Source organism: Hibiscus syriacus, unplaced genomic scaffold, assembly GCF_006381635.1.
Source record: "Hibiscus syriacus cultivar Baekdansim isolate YM2019G1 unplaced genomic scaffold, ASM638163v2 tig00002237_pilon, whole genome shotgun sequence".
Classification (NCBI taxonomy): domain Eukaryota; kingdom Viridiplantae; phylum Streptophyta; class Magnoliopsida; order Malvales; family Malvaceae; genus Hibiscus; species Hibiscus syriacus.
In genome coordinates this window covers 11,645,990-11,666,669 of record NW_024061918.1, presented here as the reverse complement: position 1 = coordinate 11,666,669, position 20,680 = coordinate 11,645,990, and the positions used below count along the sequence as shown (strand labels likewise).

At 33.4% G+C, this 20,680-nt stretch overlaps 1 non-coding gene across 1 annotated transcript; it reads left to right on the top strand.

The window, feature by feature from the left end:
- Window positions 1–19,113: 19,113 nt before the first annotated feature.
- LOC120143644 lies at window positions 19,114–19,220 on the top strand. The gene has a single exon (XR_005517960.1). It is a non-coding gene; the product is annotated as a small nucleolar RNA R71 (small nucleolar RNA).
- Window positions 19,221–20,680: the final 1,460 nt, after the last annotated feature.

The following is a 20,680-nucleotide window of genomic DNA, read 5'->3' as shown; positions in this document are numbered from 1 at the left end:
TGAACTCGAAGAGTAATGATTGATCCCCAAAGCTTGACGAGTCACTGTGGACATAACGCACAGTATTTAAAACACCACTCGGAATGTTACCTTTCAAGTTTGTCTATGGTAAGGCATGCCATCTTCCCGTTGAGCTGGAGCATAAAGCTTACTGGGCAATCAAGAAGCTCAACATAGATGCCCAATTAGCTGATGAAAGAAGATTTCTTGAGCTAAATGAGATGGAAGAATTTCGTACTCGAGCCTAACAAAATTACCACTTGTACAAAAAGAAGACAAAAAGGTGGCATGATAAAATTCATTTGTCACGGTATTTTCACGAACGCCAACAAGTCCTCCTATACAACTCTAGGCAGAAGGTATTTCCGGGCAAACTTAAGTCTTGATGGTCTAGGCCTTTCCAAGTTCATCAAGTATTCCCTTTTGAAGTTGTGGACATTAAAAACCTCGACGATGGCACCATATTCAAAGTAAATGGTCAATGCCTGAAGGTATACATTAGAGCTCCCATTTTGCGAGACAATTCAAGACTTCTCCTCCATGATGCTTGAAAGTTTGTACCTATTATCTTTCTTTTTTTGCTATAGAATTTTAATTATGTTGTTTGCAGATAAATAATTTATTTTATCTTACTCATTTCTTTAATTACCTTTTCAGCTTATATTTTATCATGCCATTTTAGTTTTTGGACAGGCGACGACTCAAGGTAAAAAGGAAGGAAAAGTTGGAACAAAACCCTACTTCTTCATATGTTTGGGCAGAAAAAGAAAAAAATTTAAACTAACCAATCAAATCTTCCCTCATTATTTCTTTCCTTACTTTTTCCCACCTTTTTACTTTTTCATTAACTCCCCACTTACTTTCCCTATTCCTAAAAACTGTTACCACGCCAATCCCTATCTCCCTTATACTTAATTATCCATTATTCTTTATTTATTACTTTTCCTTAGCTTTTTCTCTTAAACTTCTTCTTCTCCATCGTAAATCTACCATAACCACCATTCCCAAAGCTTTCTTCCATTCCATTATTTTCTTTTACTGTTATAGTAGACATGGCACATTGCAAGAATGTCATTGATGATCCATCTTCCTCCCAAAAGCCAAAGTAATATGTCATAAGTTTCAGGATTATGCTGCGAGGGATAGGTTTCATAGTATCAAAGGCCAGAAAGTCTATTTCAAGCAGGTTTTTGTTTTTTTTTACCACTGATGTTATGTAAGATGCTATAGCATTAAACGCAAGTATATGTATCACTCAAGTAATAAAGTGGTAGCAATTAATGTTACGGATGTCAAACCCACAAGGAGTAGAGTGTTATCATTAGAGTTTGTAAAAATAAGATTTATCAAGTATAAATACGCTAAAAAGAGGATAATAAATTCAATAAGGAAAAACACCAGTTCATGCTATAGCATTCCAGAAAGCGTTTGGTCAACTATCAAATCAATGGATACAATATTATGAACTTCAAATCTCATGCAAACATTGTACACTAAATTTATACGATCATCATTAATTAAAACCTTTTGAACTACTTTAACAATTTTCATCAATTAAAGGTTCAAAATATGAACAACACTAATCAATTGGTCGCATACTTTTCAGCATACACTATACTACTTAGCAACACCAATGCTCACAAAGGTATATAGCAAATTGACTAAAACTATTTATAGATTTAATTGAAAATACTAATATTTAATTATCAATATTTCTACTCACAATCATAAAGTACCAAGCTCATAAAATAAGTATCAAAGTAAATAAAAAATAAAATTTTTATATTATCATTCAAAAAAGGTTTAAGCATTCAAATCACCTACTCTATCAATAGAATCCCTTGAATGGAGATCTGCTGAAGCTACTCAGCAAGCTTCCCTTATGTCATAGTAATCCTTGGCAGAGGACTTACGCTTCCATGTGCTTGAAGATATAAGTGGAAATTTGGATACTTGTAAAGGCTCTTGAACGTCACACTTTTTGTACTTAAGTATTCTCCTTTTATATCTTAGATGATAATTTCATCTCCCAATAAAATATGTCCATGTTTCAAGTGATATCCAACCAAATGATAGTTGCCCGAGCTAGTTGTCCCATTCTAAAAGGTTCCCCAAACTGTTTGGAGCTTCGACGACCACTACAGCATCTACTCAGTTTTTCCTGCAACACTACAACATCAGTGTAACATTTTTCAAGAACAAAAAAAGTAATTTTAGCCCTTACCAACCCACAATGCTCCTAGCATGCAAAATTTATAAAACTAAGTAATTTTAATCTTAAAATGCTCCTAAACATACTCAATTTCAAACTAATCCTAGGTGAAAAAGGCTACAAAAGATAACTCTTTTAGATAGTTATCACACCTCCAAACCTAAGTGTTTGCTTGTCCTCGAGAAAAACATGCATGTATTATCTAATCTATCAACAATGACATGTAATAACTTTAAGAAAATATCCAAGTAAAGAAGTTTATTTTTTCAGTCCTCAGTTGGTGCTGTAAAGCATATATATAATCTCAAATAAGGAAATACAATTTTATCTCATCAAAATCATAATCCTCGGAGTGTAGTGTGTGTAACATAGGTGTATCTAATCAATACTTAGCTAAGTTAGAAAAATTTGCAACTACTACGTTAAAGGTATTCAATGCTACAAAAAATATTTACTCATCAATGTTGTAATTCCAACTTATTTCTCTCACTATGTTTGAGCTATTACTAGTATTACCTGACTTATTCCCCAAAAGAAGCTATTACTAGCATTACCCAACTTATTCCCTAATATTTCTCTTTCTCTCTTTTTTTAATGCTAAAATAATTATTATAGCATCTAATAAAGATAAGAGATTTACAGCTTGAACATTTATAAATTATATAGAAAATATACACCTAAGTGTTTAAAAATAATTCTAAGGATCCTTATTTCGTAAAGACTCTACATCATTTCCTATAGCATTTCATCTCAATTAATATTCATCATTGGGCCTCATCAAAATTCCCTTAACAACTTCATTAATTTCTTCAAAATTATCCTATGGCATTACCAATGCAATTCTATATGTGAAACTATATTCCTAAATACAACTTTTAACCTAACAACATACCCCCAAACCTAAGGGATGCATTATCCTTAATGAATGCAACACAAACAACAACATAAGAAAAACATATAAAATAAACTAAAATACGAGAAAGGGAATTAAGACTCCCCCTAAGTGGGTTTCCTCAAGTGTTTACATGGGCTAAGAATATTCTATCGGAGATGCTTTGCTGTTGTTTTTGCCTTCACTGAGCTCTTCCTCTTTTGAATGGTCGACGTTGACATTGTTTTGCCACAAAAGCATCAGAGACTAGAGTTGTGGATGTCGTAACATCTAGTTCTTTCCTTGTTTCTTGTTCTAGTCTCTTAGCATCGGTGGCTTGTGCGATTGGAGTTCTCTCAAACGAACTCAAAGCAGTTGATTTTTCTACAGGATCAATGAAGTTACGTATCACCATCGCCACAACCAATTTTAGCTCATCAACAACAATAGTATTCCTTCAGTTGTAGTTTCATTCAGATTTAATAATTGAGTTATCACTTGCTCTGTTGTAGCATCAACATCATCAGTAGCAGTCTCTTGTAGCTGATCGTTTCTCACAAGCTCTTCTTCTTTTGGAATTTCCTCATCCATAGGCAAAACTTCAGTAGTTTTCTCTAACTCTTCTCCCTTTTCACTGTCGTCTTCTTCTCCTTCACCTTCGACCTCCTCTTCTCCTTCCATTGACTTGGTATCAGTAGCCCTTGTTTCTTCTTCACCTCCTGAATGTGTGGCATTAGGTCTCTCGGTGATAGTTGAGCTATGGCCTGAATCAAATTACATCAGGTCTTTCAATATCTTCGCTGGAAAGATAGGGAATAATGTTTCAACCTCAATAAATAACTTAGAGAACATATTTTTGGTCTCTAGATCCCTTTTCTATCCATGTTCCTAATATTGAACCTGATCATTGTACATCTCGAACTGATTCTGATGAAAATGGCTTGAAATTACCATAGTCATTTTCAAGTCCTCCAAGGTTCAGTCTTCCACATGTGGGAGTTGTGATGTGGCAATTGAAGTAGATGGTTCACCAGAGGTCTAGCCCATCCTTCAATAGTGTTCGTCTACAGTAGTAGGGGTAATCCGACTCCATTTTTCAATAATCGAACCAGAAGACAAAGTAATTGATTGTGCTTAATAGCATAGTGTAATGATTAACGATGGAAAATAAAAATAGCCTAAGGTGTCCTATGCACAAGCAAACAGTTCACCAGAAATGATTTTACCAACATAAATTTTTCTCCCTAATAAAATATAATAAAGAAGCGAAATTCAATACTTAGTAATTGTAGAAGATTGCATTGTTGGCATTAAAGGAGTTCTATAGAAAATAAACCATACCTTTGCGACTCAATGGAGATCGAATCGCTTTATGGTCTGAACTTTAGTTGTTGATATTGTCCAAGAATGACACAGTAGGAAAAGATCATGTCCTACTTGCTCCAATTCTTCCTCAATTATGTTTTCCACAAATTTCAAATGTTTGCATGGCTCCTTAGTGATACCTAACAAGATGTTGATTGGTTTTGCCCACCAATGGACCATCTTCTTTCGAACAAAGACTAATTGCTTGGTCATGTTGGTATGATTACTGTAAAATTCCAATACTACTTGTTGATTGATATTGCCAGGATGTTCACAAAACTTCTCTCAATCTCATTGAGTAACCATTTGATAAATATAATCAAAGATTTAAGGCTTCTCTTTCGTAGTTAAATCAAAACCCTACTCATAAAAAAAATCAACCATCAAATTCCTCTTCATACCGACGTCATTGTTAATCATCCATGAATCTAGTACTTCCTTCGATGAAGAAAGTGTATACGGTATATATACGACAAGAGGTGGAGTTGGTGTTCGACTAGATAGCTTTGAGATTGACTTTTTTAGGTGCCATGGTAGTTTGTATATAGATGAAAAAAATGAAGAAGAAGATAACAAGGGTTTCAGACTTGTGAAGAAGATGAAGATAGAATAAATATGTTTAAATGGCTTGCGTGAAAAAGGGGATAAAAAGAATTTTAAAATTTAAAACTATAGGGTGGATGGATAAGGAAAGATTTTAAATGGGCGGTTATGATTTGGTAAAATGAAAGGTGAAAAATGAAAGAGAGGTAAATGGTGGACAAATCATACTTAGTTTTACCATAAAAAATATTCAGTTATCATTGTATCGCTGTGACTTTAGTACATCAATGGATGCACATCACAATTTTAATAGCTGCATAGCATGAAAGAACTGACTGTGAATGATCGAAATAAAAATACCTATACAAAAAAATAATGAAAATAAGGACTTAAAATAAATGTCAAATGAATTGACTTATTCAAAAGAGAAAAAATATCAAAAAGAAAGGGGGTCACTTAGTGTGATTGAAACGATACTAGGGCCTTGTTGCTGGAAATAATGCTTTAAAAATTTCCCATTGAATTTAAATAAGCTTCCATCCAGTAAATTATTTAGTAACACTTCACTATGAGGGAAAATTTTATGAACTTCGAAAGGGCATGGCCCATGAGAATGCAATTTCCTAGGGAATAACTTTATTCTCGAATTAAATAACAACACTTGCTGTCCAGCAAGGAATTACCTTGGCAAAATACTTCGATCATGACACTTCTTGCTCTTGTCTTTATAAATGTGTGAACTCTCACATGCATTATTTCGGAGTTCCTTCAACTCATTAAGCTCTAGCATTCATTTTTCACTTGTAACATCTATATCAAAGTTCAGTCTCTTTAATTCCTACGTAGTTTTATGTTCCAGCTCTACCGATAAATGAAAAGCTTTACCATAAACAAGATGATAAGGGGACATCCCTAACGGAGTCTTGTTAGCGGTCCTATAAGCCCATAATGTTTCTTTAAGGCGTTGTGACCATTCTTTTCTAAAAGGTTCACCACTTTCTCAAGAATTTACTTGATTAGACATCTTAGCTTGACCATTAGACTATGAATGATATGCTGTAGCAATCTTATGTTTTACTCTATATTTGTTCAATGCTCTAGTAACTTTATTATCAATGAATTGGGACCCTTCATCACTGATAAAAGCACGAGGAGTTCCAAAATAAGTGAAAATGTTTTCGTGCAAGAATCATAAAACTGTTTTAGTGTTGTTATTTGGCAAAGCTATAGGTTCTACCCATTTGGACACATAATCGACAACAACTAGAATAAAGAGGTTTCTATAAGAATATGGATAGGGACCTATAAAATCTAATCCACATGCATCGAATAGCTCGATTTCCAAAATAGGTTGCATTGGAATTTCATTCCGCAAAGAGATATTTCATGTTCACTAAAAACGATCACAATGCTTTGTGAATTCTTTGGCGTCTTCAAAAAATGATGGTCAATAATATCCACATTGAAGCACTTGCTACTGTACGTATACCACCAAAATTTCTACCATACGGGGGACTATGACAATGTTGTAAAATGTTTTATTGCTCACATTGAGGAATACATCACCACATAAGTTGATCATTGCATTATTTAAATAAATATGACTCCTCTCAATAGTATTGTTTTACATCCCTCGTGAATTTCCTTCAACCTTGATAATTAAGATTGGGTGTCATCATCCTACTAACTAGATAGTTGGTGAAATCAGCATACCACGATAATGTTGTAGCCGCTAATAAACCTCATCAGGGAATTCATTAAGGATTACTAAAATGATTCCATCTTCTTTGCCAAATTCTAACCTAGTTAAATGATCAGCCACTTGATTTTCAGACCCCTTCTTATCCAGAATCTCAATATCAAATTCTTGGAGTAAAAGTACGCATCAAATCAAATGAGGTTTTATATCCTTCTTAGAAAATAAATGCTTCAGTGTTGAGTGGTCAGTATAGACAATTACTTTCGTGCCCACCAAATATGAACAAAATTTGTCAAAAGCAAACACCACAACAAGCAACTCCTTTTCAGTTGTTGTGTAGTTATCATGGGCTTCATTTAATGTCCTACTTGCGTAATGTATCACATGAAACATTTTATCTTTCGTTACCCCAACACTACACCTACAGCAAAATCACTAGCATCACACATTAATTCAAGGGGCAAATTCAAATCTGGTGTTGTCATGACAGGGGCATTTACTAGCTTCATCTTGATTGTCCTAAAAGATTTAAGCACTTCTTCATAAAGGACAAACTTCCTGTTTTACTCTAGCAATGAACACAATGGCTTAATAATTCGATAAAAATCTTTAATAAACCTTCTATAGAAACTAGCAAGACCAAGAAAGGTTTGAAATGCCTTCACATTAGTAGGTGGTTGTAATTTTTCAATAACCTCCACTTTTGCTTTATCTACTTCAATGTCGTAGAGGGAAATTCGGTGTCCTAGTACTATACCTTCCATGAACATAAAGTGGCATTTTTCCAAGTTTAAAACTAAATTGGTCTCTTCACATCACCTCAAAACTATAGACGAATTGTTCAAACACTTCTCAAAGCTACATCGCTAGAATGTCGTTGGAGCAACATAACCCAAATGGCATTCTACAAAAAGAAAAGGTACCATACGAACATGTGAAATTTATTTTCTCCTGGGTCTCTGGAGCTATGGTAATTTGATTGTAACCACTATATCCATCTAAAAAACAATAAAAAGCATTACCAGTAAGTCAATCTAGAATTTGGTCTATAAATGGCAATGGGAAGTGATCGTTCCTTGTTGCTTTGTTAATCTTCCTATAGTCTATGCATACCCTCCTACCAGTAGTTATTATTGGCACTAATTCATTTTTATCATTTGGCACCACAGTAATGTTGCCTTTCTTCGGAACACATTGCACAGGACTGACCCAATTGCTATCCAAAATCGGGTGTATAACCCCAACATCCAACTATTTGATAATCTGATTTCTAATTACTTCTTTCATGATCAGATTTAATTGTCGCTAATGTTCAATTGAGCTACTATTGGGATCTTCCAGAACTTTATACATGTAAAATGATGTACTAATGCCTTTTTATATCAGAAATGCTCTACACAATAGCTTTCTTACACTGATTCAGCACATCAATCAATTGATCTTCTTGTGATGTTGTAAAGTGTGCTGCCACAGTTACTGGAAATGTCTCATTTTTTCCGAGTTAAGCATATTTCAAATGCTCTGGAAGAGGTTTCAATTCAAGTTTTGGTGGTTTTTCAATAGATGGCTTCAGTGCTTGAGTGGTATGATCATTCATTTGCAAAGGTTCAATGTTCTGTAGATATTTCTACAACAGTCTTCATCTGCATCATTCAAGAATTCATCGAATACTACTGAATCACATAGGTCTTTATTTGCACTATAGCATTCTTCCAAATGCTCCTGTGCAAAAATATCAAGCACATCAAGTGACAAACAATCAATATTGACATCTATTTAAGAAACATTATTCAAGACATTAAAAGTAATATGCTCATCATTCAAGCCCATAGTTAATTCTCCCTTTTCAATATCAATTAAAGCTCGGCCTATGGCAAGAAATGGACGACCGAGAATAATTGGAACATCTTTTTTTGCTTCACAATCCAAAATAATGAAGTCAGTAGGAAAAATAAACTTCTCTACTCTCACAATCATGTTACCCAAAATACCACTAGGATGCACGGTAGAGCGATCAATAAGTTGCAAAGTAACTGTAGTGGGCCTTGCTTTAACGATCCCAAATTTCCTAAAGATTAAAAATGGAATTAGATTTATGGTAGCACCCGTTAGCTACAAATGTGTCACCAATGTTAGAAGGAATAGAGAAACACCCTGGATCCTTAAGCTTTTGTGGTAATTGACTTGTATCCATAACGCTATAGCCTTCGCTAAGAGTGACTGTCTAAAACTAACCAAGTCTCTGTTTTGCCGAAAGAACTTTCTTCATGAATGTTATTTGTGAGTTAGCGTAGGACATCAATAAAAGCTTTGTATTGTTGATCTTCCTTTGTCCTTGAAGTATTTTGGAAATGGTGGAGACGTTTTTTGTTGTTATTGCTAAGGCATTGAAGTCGGCTAAACGTCAGATGCAGTAAGGGTTGTTATCAGCAACGATTTTGAAGAACTACTGTGCCCTGCGTCTGGTATTATGAATTGACTCTCATGCGATTCAGGCTCAACTTCTTCTCTTTTCCCTTTACCATGCTTATGAGATTCTTCATTAGTTCTCCTCGGTTCTTGAACTAGTTCCCCAATATGAATTTCACTTATTGTGGTAATGGCCTTGTAATGTTCATTACCATTTTGCTGGGGATTCTCGGTGTCGCTAGGAAGCGTTCCTTGCAATCGAATATTTAGAGCATTATCCATTTGTCCCATCTTATTTTCTATAGCCCTTAATGAGGTAGATTCGCTCTCCATATATTCTTTCATCGTAGCTTCAAAAGGTATTAAAGTTGAAGTTTGGTTTAAAGATTGACCTTGGTAATTCTACCTTTGCAGTAGTTGAGCCACAGATTGTTGTGACTACAGCTGTACCATTTGGCTCTGCTAAGTATAATGATGTTGCTGATACTATTGATGCTATCGTGTAAAACCCAATTTTTTTCTGGCCTAGTTTTCTTTTCCAAAACCCAAACATTTTATTGCTGTTGATTTTGAAGCCCAAGACATCAGTTGACTTGAAACAAATTTTCAAGCAAGATCCAAATATTTTCAAAACATGATGTCATCTTGATATGGAACCGCATTTCAGTTATCTTTCCAACGCACTTTGAAATGCCTAAATCAGACATCGGAAACTTAAGATATTCTCACTTTAGCGAAGATAGCGCGTGCAAAAAAAATTGATACGGGCCCAATACGGAATTTTAATTTATTCCGAATTTTCAATTATTTTATTAAATATTTGTGAATAAATTCAGCTTTATACTATGTATTATTTATTTAGGTCATTTAAGATCTTTTTATTATTTTAGGATTTTTTTCCTTTTAACTATTATATCAGCATTAAAGAAAAAATACTAAGGTTTTTTCTTTTAGGGCTTTTGGGAGCCTATAATGAGGCACTCTTATTTTGTAATAGAAAAAAAGGGGAAGTATTGTAACCTACAAGATTCGAGCAATAAAAGATAACTTTTGACTAGGTAATTATTTTTGTTTCTTTGTTCAATTTCGTGTTGTGTTTGTTTTCTTTTAAAAAAAACTTTATTAGAAAAGAGAAAACCGAGGAACAAGGAAAAAAATACCTTTGAATTAATCTTCATAGAATTATATTCCTTGAGGTTTTTTAAATGAAAGTTGATGTTGGATCTTGAATGAATTTATTTTTCCATTATTTTATTTATTTCGATTCGATTTTGATCTTTTTTATTTTTTTTATAATTTTATATTCAATTAAATGACCCGATGACCCTATCAATATCCTTATGGGATTTAAATATCTCCATATGGGTAGGGAGTAATTACTTTTGTGAATCTTCGAAATTATTTAATTACTTCTAAAAATAGATTTTTCCTTCCAATTTAATACACTTCAACCTTTCTTTCTTTTATTAACTTATTTAACTAATATTTTCTTTATCTTTTAAAATTTACTTAAATTTTAAAAGAGTGTTCTTAGTTTTTTCCCTTTTATTTCAAAATCTCTTCATTTTAATTTATGTAGATTATTTCCATTTTTTTTAACTTTTATAACGTGCATTTCCACTTTTTTTCTTAATTCGTTTTAGATTGTTGATTTAAATTAGTCCAATTAATTTTATTTCCTTTTTTTATTATTTGGAATTAATTGTTTTCGTTAGGCAGTGTTGTTTCTCTTTTGTTATTTTTTTCTTTTCCTTAATTAGTTTAATTCCTCAATTTCATGCATTTATCTGTTCTTGATGTGCGTCTTCTTAGTTCTGCATATTTATTGTCTTGTTTTTTTTTAGTGTTACCATGTTCGTAAATGAAGTGTTATGGTATCGTTGAACTTTTACCTCATGTTTGCATATTAGATCCAACTTGGTTTTAATTTTTATTTTTATATTCCAAAAAAAATATTTTATTTTATTTTTATGTGATCGATTGTCAAAGGTAAATAATTCAAATGGAATTTAATTTTTTATTTTAAATTTATAATTTTCGTAATTAAGACAACCTGGTAATCGTGTGGTACCAAAAGGGCAATTCGGGTGCTCATCCTTCCCCGATTGTAATCGACTCCCGAATCCAACAATTCTTTGATAAGTCGTAGATCCGGTAAATGGAAAAAATAGGTTGTCTGGTCTACCTCATTCGAAAAATGATCGATGGCAACTCCATCATGATTCCAAGTCGAAGTGCGAACCCGAGACCACCCGAAGGACCGTTGCGACAGCTTGTCGACTCTGCTGGGGATTTTGAGAGTCTGACTAAAATCGATTACCTGGTTGTCTTCTTCAGCAAAGGTTGTAAGTTTAAAATTTAAATCTATTTTCGTTTCCTTTTTTATTTACCTTTGATTACTTTTCAACTAAATAGTTGTACTGATGTTTTTCTCAAGTGTTTTCATATTTTCAAAAAGATCATCTCAAGCTCTATACCCGAGCTCCAACATTTGAGTGGGGGTGAAAGAGACACCTACGTAGGAATTTATTCCTCGCATGGGCCTAGCAATTAGCCTCTAGGGTTCATATACTATATGTCTTCGTATGAATTTATTCTTCGCATGGACATAGAGAAATATACCCCCTCAAGTTTAACTCGGTCTGCTTAAGCCTGTGATGCATTTAGGATCAAGAGTCTGACAAGCCCAAGGGGGAACCAGTTTCTTCTTTTGGAACCCAAACCATGTTGTTGCTGGATATTAAAGCCTACCCCTAACTTTGTTTCTTTTTTTCCGTTTTTGTTTTATTTATTTATTTTGTTTGCATCGAGGTATTGATCTGCGAAGTGTTTGTTAACTCTAAATAGTTTCATTAATGGACAAATGGGTTGTGATGTAAGAGATTAAAAACATAGGGGCACGATTTTGATCTAAGAAGACTCAAAAGAAAACAAGAGCAGAAGATGGCTACGTTAGCTGGCTTCACATCAATCAAACATAATGATTACCATGAGTTGTGAAGCATGTGGGGAAAACACAATAGGAGGTGCTAATGAAGTTCTACACCTCTAAAACAATTCTGAATTCCACGATGAAAATGAACACATTATGCATAACGGATCGAATCCATTGCAAACATAATGAAGATTGTGCGAGTAGATCAAGTTAGAAGATTGCGCGAGTAGATCAAGTTAAAAGATGGCGAGATTAAAGAAAGCATTAAACACGAAGTCCCAAAAGAACACAAAGTATCATGGAAAGAAACAAGAAGAAAGTGAGTGTGCTCCATATAGTCCCATAAGATGGAGGACAAAAATGGTGTTTTAGATGGGAACAGACCTAACGATAGAGATGTGGTCATCCAGGAGTTCCTAGGAAAGTCCACAAAATGACTCATCGTTGTAGAACTTGACGATAGACGTTGGGGCATTAAGGTATGACATCAAACCAATGAACAATGAAGTAGCTATCTAGAGTTTAGGGGAATTAGCCCAAGTGTACCTTAAAATGCTTTTTGGTCTCATTATAATAACACTTTCGTCTCAATGAAGGTTATTCCATTATGATAGGCACTTTCTTGATCAATGCCTTGAATTCCTCATGCATTTTTTTACATTATTGCATTTTAATTTATTTATGAATGGATAATAAATTTAGTTTACTTGAGAAGGAAACGCAATACACATATTGCATCCTCGTAACCTCGATTCAAAGAAAGGAAAATAGAGGCCATGGTAAAGGAAATTCAAGAAAACTTCTCCATGTTACAAAAACAAGATGGAAGAAAACCTTAATAACACTTTTTACACCATTAGAAAGAACCAGAGTAGCCTCATCCTGGCTAGACTGAACCTTGGGGCAGGCATATCTGAAAGAGTAGAGGAGAAAACAGCTCCTGAGTTGGATATCATGCTCAAAATTTTCCAAGGAGGCCTAGGGGATTCTTCTACCGTAAATGGGCAAGTTTCAATGATGCACCCTCAAAACAATCTTGAGAATTTTCACATCCCAGATTTCGATGAGGAGTAATAAGACATTCTTATGCATTTTCCATGATGCATTTGCATTCTATCTTGTTCGAACTTGTTTCTTGTTTTTCAAAAGTCTCCTGCATTCAACATTCTGAATAAAATTCTACCTTCTGAGATTATGACCAATGTACGAATTTTAACCTTGAAGTTCTTTAAATATCACCTGAATTAAAGACTCTTTTAATAATTTGATTTATAAAACTTTGACATGTGACTTGATTACACACCTCATAAGAATAGATCTCTTTGATCTTTCACCAAAAACAAACACTTGATTACACTTCCTCAAAAGATGACTCCAAATTCATCTCCTAGGCCTCTCAGGTGCAAAGGAGGTCTTCTTCATATACAAGTTACAAGTGCAGTATGAGTGTTATCGTGAACAGATAAGGTGGGGTATTCGGCGAACACAATTTTGCTAGACCATTTAGACTACAGTTCTATTCAGGATTTTTTATGATGATTTATAATCTACATAGTTGGAATAGTGGAGTATATAAATTTAACTTGGGCCAGTTACTTGTAAATTGAGCTCTAAAGATGAAATTTCATGACTTTCAACAACACTAAGACTATAACAAATTCTTGATGAGCTTAAGAAATCTTGAAATAAAAAAACTTAGGGAAATAATGTGATATTAATGCAAGCTAATTCTAATATTGTTGGGGGTACTCCGCTAAAAGTAGGAAGTTAATCTTCAGAGGTAATGTTAGAAGAAGCTATGGAGGTAATGTCCAACATTTATGAAGTGGGTTTTGTTCGAGTTATCAAGTCGAAGAATTTTTAACACTTTAATCCTCTAAAAATCCTATAACAAAGGGTATTCTGTTAAAGTCATGGGCACTAGCCCTAACTTTATGAATAGGATTACATTCAGATCATAACACTAGTCTTTATGTGTCGAGATGAATCTCCCAGCGAAATTCAAGCAATGACATCAAAGTTAATGAAGTATAATATAAAAAGGCGATAAGGCCTAAAGTAAATGCGAATGGAAATTAAATTTCGATGAAAGGTGGACTAAGAGAGTTAAGAAACAATTGTTATAGTCAACTACACACAAACACTCAGGAATTTTGTTTTTAGATCAATATTTTTGCACTTCATTTTCTAAATGAGTCTACAAATTTGAACAAATGGAAGATTTCAAAGAACTGAAATATGAATGCCCTCTAAAATGTCTAGCAGTATAATACTGAATGCACCCAAAAGGGCATTTCAAGAAATCGCTGGCAATTTATACGATCTCACTGGAGGTCAAAGGGCATCCCACATGTACAAGATCACCAAAATAATGAACCCTAAAAAAATCGATATAAATCCTTCCCAAATCAAACTTTACCATTATTCTTGACACTTGTTACAAAACTATGACTTTGAAAGATTAAAAGATCATTTAATTATTTTGATATATAATGAACTCATATTTTGCAATTTGTTTTAATTGTGAGCCTAAAACAAAGGGCATAATTTTTTTTTCAAAAAAGCTTTTCCACTTTTTGAAAAACAAAAGAATAAGAAAAATATTTTTGAACAAGATAATATCTCTGGGGAATGTATCTTGAAAAATCAGAAATATCTCTCAAGCATGGAAGCTCAGGATCAATGTTGGGACAAGAGTTTGTTGAAGCATCATTATCATTCATGAAAGCATGCACTTGCATCACTGACATATTTGTATCAAACATTTATCATTCATTCCTTAAGATCATCTGTCTCTCATTTCAAATTTGTCTTTCTTAAGATCATTTATTCCCCTCTCTTAAGAAGCCCATTGAAAATTTTCAAAAATTATTTCTTCCTTAAGATCACAAGACTATTTCCCTCTCTCGAGGACATCTTTAAAGAATCTTATCTTTCTTAATATCACTTTCCTCTCTCAAGGATATCTTTAGATTTTTCAAAGAAAATCTTTGACCACAAGACCATTTTCTCCTCTCTCGAGGATTCCATTAAAAAAGAATCTTCAAAAATAATCTCTTCTTTCTCAAGACCGACCATTTACCCTTTCTCAAGGACTTATTTAAAATTTTCATAGAATCATTCCCTTTCTTGAGAATGTTTTTAAGAGTTCATCTTCAAAACAAAAATTTTATCTCCCATGAGATAATTTTTCCTGGAACAAACATTTTCTATCTCACTCGAGGTAGCTTTCCTCAAGAACAAATTTCATCTCACTTGAGATAGCTTCTCTTGAAACAAAAATTTCATCTCTCTTGAGATATTTTCCTTTGAATTTTTTCTGTCTCACTCAAGACAGTTTCTCTTGAAACAAAAATTTTACCTCCCTTGAATATTTTGTCTCACTCGAGACAGTTTCACTCAAAACAAAAATTTCATCTCTCTTGAGATATTTTCCTTGAAAATTTTCCATCTCACTTGAGACAGTTTCCCTTGAAATAAAAATTTCATCTCTCTTGATATATTTTCTCTTGATTTTTTTGACTCACTCAAGACAGTTTCTCTTGAAACAATAATTTTATCTTCCTTGAGATATTTTCCCTTGAAATTTTTTGCCTCACTCGATACAAATTCCTTGAAACCAAAATTTCATATCCCTTTAGATGTTTTCTCTTGAAAGATTTTATCCCACTCAAGACATTTTCTTGACATGACTCTACTCGCGATGATAAGCTAATTTTCTACACTTTGGGCATGCCTAGGAACATTGCATTCATGACTTTCATGCATGTGTAAGATTTCACAGATCGTTTGAGCTAGTTTCAAATCTACAAAGAACGATATTACACTCGAAGCATCCAAGATTGACTTAGACTCATGAAGCAGAGTCATCCAAGTAATCAAGACCGACTTAAACTGTGAAGGGGGTCATCTCGCTTGGCTTAAACCCAAGAATGAGAGCCATTCAAAGAATTCTTCACTTGGAGGAATCATTTAAAGCATATCTTAAGTCGAGAAAAGCTATCTATTCAAGAGCACATTGATAGTATGGTAACAATGAGGACTACCTTTTAGTTAAAATTCGAATTGAGGTCTTTAAGTCTAGAAGAATACTCAAATTGGATGCGATTTAGCAATGAGGAACTACTTCCCAACCTAGATTTTGACATAGATCAAGTCAAGAAGAGCTATCCATCGAGTAAAACTTTCAAGTTAAAATCCACTCTACTTGAGAGCATACCGCATGGTGGTAGCAAGAAACCACCTTCATAGAAAAATTTAAACCAAGGCCTTTAAGTCCAGAAGAAGTCCCATGATTGAGTATGATTTAGCAACCAGTAACTTCTTCACAGTCTAAAACCAACTCGCAATAAAGAGGTCGCTCACATCATAACTTAAGTCAATAAGGTTTATCGATCGACTAAAGTTTTCAAGTTCAGAGTGTGTTGACCGCATGATAGTAGTAAGGAACTATCTTCTGGCTAAAATCCTCAAAGACAATGTCAACTTCGCGATGAAGGATATCGATTTCGAGGAATTCCTTGAGTAGAAAAACCAATCATCCAAACTGACTTTAATATTTACAAGCACACTAACTAATAATTTTGTTGACTTTTGCAGATTCAATCACTTTAGGACCAAGACGTACTAGACAAATACTATCAAGCTCATCTACTTGAAGATGTAGAAGATGTAAAACATACCCTCATAATAGACCCAAAGAAGGCCCAATTATTCTTGAAGATGCAAATAAAGTGGATGAGCATATCGTCCGAAGGATAAGAAAAGCAACAACACCATGGAATGAAGATGTGTCATTCGAACAAAAATAAGTTATTTTTATCTTTTCTCTATTTGTGTTACACGCCAATAAGCAAATATGGTAGGTTGTAATACCTGATTTTTGTCCGGCCTAGCTTTCTTTTCCATAGCCCAAACATTTGATTAAAGTTAATTTTGAAGCCCAAGACATCATCCAACTTATAAAAATATTTTAAACAAGATCCTAATGTTTTCAAGACAGGTTGTCTTCTTGAGATGGAACTATATTTCAGTTAGCTTTTTCAACGCATTTTGAAATGCTTCAATCGGACATTTAAAACTCAATATATTCTCATTTTTGTGAAGATGACACGTGCAAAAATTTTGATATGGGCCCATTACGGGAAATTTATTTTATTCCAAAATTTCAATTATTTTATTAATTATTTATGAATAAATTCAACTTTATACTTTCCATTATTTATTTAGGGTAATTTAAGATATTTTTATTATTTTAGGAATTTTTTCTTTTAATTAGTATATCTAGCATTAATGAAAAGATGTTGAGGTTTTTCTTTAAGGGTTTTTTGGATCCTATAAATAGGCACACTTATTTTGTAATAGAAAAAAGGGGAAGTATTGTAACCTACAAGATTCGAACAATAAAAGAAAACTTTTGACTAGGTAATTCTTTTTATTTTTTTTTTCAATTACGTCTTGTCTTTGTTTTATTTAAAAAAATCTTTATTGGAAAAAAGAAAACCGAGGAACAAGAAAAAAATGCCTTTGAATTAATCTTCATAGATTTAGCCTTCCTTGGGGTTTTTCGATGAAAGTAGATGGTAGATCTTGAACGAATTTCTTTTTCCTATATTTTAGTTATTTATTTCGATTCGATTTTGATCTTTTCTATTTTTTTATTTTTAGAATTTTATATTCAATTAAATGACCCGATGAACCTATCAAAATCCTTATGGGATCTACATATCTTCATATGGGCAGGGGATAATTATTTTTATGAATCTTCAAAATTATTCAATTGCTTTTAAAAGTAGACTTTTCATTCCAATTTAATACACTTCATCCTTTTCGTTATTTTATTAACTTGTTTAACTACTATTTTCTTTATCTTTAAAACTTTACTTAAATTTTAATAGAGTGTTCTTAATTTTTTTCCCTTTTATTTCAAAATCTCTACATTTTAATTTATGTAGATTATTTCCATTTTTTAACTTTTATAACGTGCATTTTCCACTTTTTTTTCTTAATTCGTTTAAGTTGTTGATTTAAATTAGTCCAATTAATTTTATTTGTTTTTATTAATATATTCATTTTCTTTATTAGTTTAATTCCTCAATTTCATGCATTTATATTTTTGTGACGTGCGTCTTCTTAGGTTTTCATATTTATTTTCTTGTTTTTTTAATGTTACCATGTTCGTAAATGAAGTGTTATGGTATCATTGACCTTTCTACCTCATGTTTGAAGATTAGATCCAAGTTAGTTTTATTTTAATTTTTATATTCCAAAAAAATATTTTATTTTGTTTTTCTATTATCGATCGTCAGAGGTAAATAATTCGAATGGAATCTAATTTTCTTTTAAAATTTATAATTTTCATAATTAAAATAACATGGTAATCGTATGGTACCAAAGGGGTAATTCGGGATGCTCGTCTTTCCCCGATTATAATCGACTCTCGAATCCAACAATTCTTTGGTAAGACACATATCCAATAAATGGGCAAAATAGGGTATCTGATCTACCTCATTCGAAAATGATCGGTGGGGACTCGATCATGATTCCAAGTTAAAGCGCAAACCCGAGACCACCTGCAGGATCGTTGTGATGTGTGGATTGGCAACATTCTAACATCTCCAAGAAAGATTGGGATGATTTCTGAAATTTGCACTATATGTATTGCCAAAAGCATTATCATCCCTATGATAATTCCGCACATACTAGATAGACTCCGGATTTTGGGGGCATTCATCAAAATTTTGGTCATGACCACAATACACGCAAGTGATAAAATATATGGCTTTGACTTCATACATTCCTCGTGGTTTGTGTAATTTCTTCATCATTTCAATCAATGCTGAAATCTCAGATGCCATAGACTTGAAACTTTGAGAGTCTACTGCTGCAGTATTACGACGACCAAACATATTGCGCGTATTAGGATATTGGCAATCATTAGTGGAAATTCTTTCGAGGTTACCATATGCTTCATTGTATGTATTATCCAAAAAAAGCTCCATTTGCTGATGTATCCACCACCATACGAGTGTGTATATTTAACGCATTATAAAGCATCTCCATTTAAGTCGAATATGGAGAATCCATGTACATGAAACTTGTGCGGTAATTCTTTAAATCTTTCCCATACTTCATACAAGCTTTCATCTTCCATCTACTTGAATGAAGTTAAATCATTTCGAAGCTTAACATTCATATTCAGCAGGTTGAACTACAACAAGAATCTTTGCATTAATTCATTCCAGGATGCTATAGCACCTGGTGGCAGTGAACTCAACCAAACATGTGTTTTTTCAGCTTCAGCTTCAGTGCCTCCTCCGGAACACCATGTTGATTAAAATAATCGCAAACCACCATAAATGTTCTCAAATGAGCCCTAGGATATTCAGCAAAAAATCCTTCATATTGTCCTATGGATTGTAGCATTTGGAACATGACTAGCTTTAATTCAAAATTCGTAGCATTAATAGCTAGCCTCACAATGTCCGGATGCATATCATCTAAAATTGACACCACATGATCATGAATAGGGTGATTAAGATCATCCAAGTTCTAATATGGTTGCCTAGCTTCGATGTCAGCTGGCAACATATCATTTTCTCCATTCTTTAATGGGGGTAAAATACCATTCCCTCTTCCACTAAAGAAAATAAACAAGTAATCAAAATTAAGAAAACTCTAAACCAAATCGATGCTCACCGACAACGGCGCCAAAAATTTGATGCAACGTAAGACGGTATAGCATTAAACGTAAATATATGTATTGCTCAAGTAATAAAGTAGTAGCAATTGATGCTACATATGTCGAACCCATGGGGAGCAGAGTGTTATCATTAGATTTTTTAAAAATAAGATTTATCAAGTATAAATGATGATAAAAAGAGGATGATAAAATCAAAATGAAGAAACACCAGTTCACGCTACAACATTCTAGAAAGTGCTTGATTAATTATAAAATCAATGGATATAATATTATGAACTTCAAATTTCATGCAAACATTGTACACTAAATTTATGCCATTAGCATTGATTAAAACCTTTTGAACTACTTTAATAACTTTCATCAATTAATGTCTCAAAATATTAACAATACTAATCAATTGGTTGCATATTTTTCAGCGTACACTATGTTACTCAGCAACACCAATGCTAACAAAAGTATATAACAAATCAACTTAAATTGTTTATAGATTTAATGAAAAATACTATATATTTAATTATAATTATTTCTACTCACAATCATAAAGTACCAAGCTCATAAAATAAGTATCAAAGTAAACAAAAAAAAATATGAGCAAATTGATGAGCAACACAGCCCGGAGCACCATAATAGCCCCCACGATGATGAACATGAGGAAAGCATAGACGAGGAACCTATCCAGACTGAGGATCTAGAGCCTGATACCATCGATCCAATTAAGGACAACCCTCCCTTACTTGATCCACTGCAGCAAGTAAACCCACCCATGACTAGAAACTGCATGAAACAAGCAGTTAGATGTGCATTCAATTCCTCTATCGAGGCATTTGATGTTACAACACCTACATGCACCACATAGAAGACCGACCATGATAGTTCCACCCCAGGAAAAAGTGTCTCAAGTGTTGGGAGCAAAACACCAACACCACTGCAGTGAGGTACCTCTA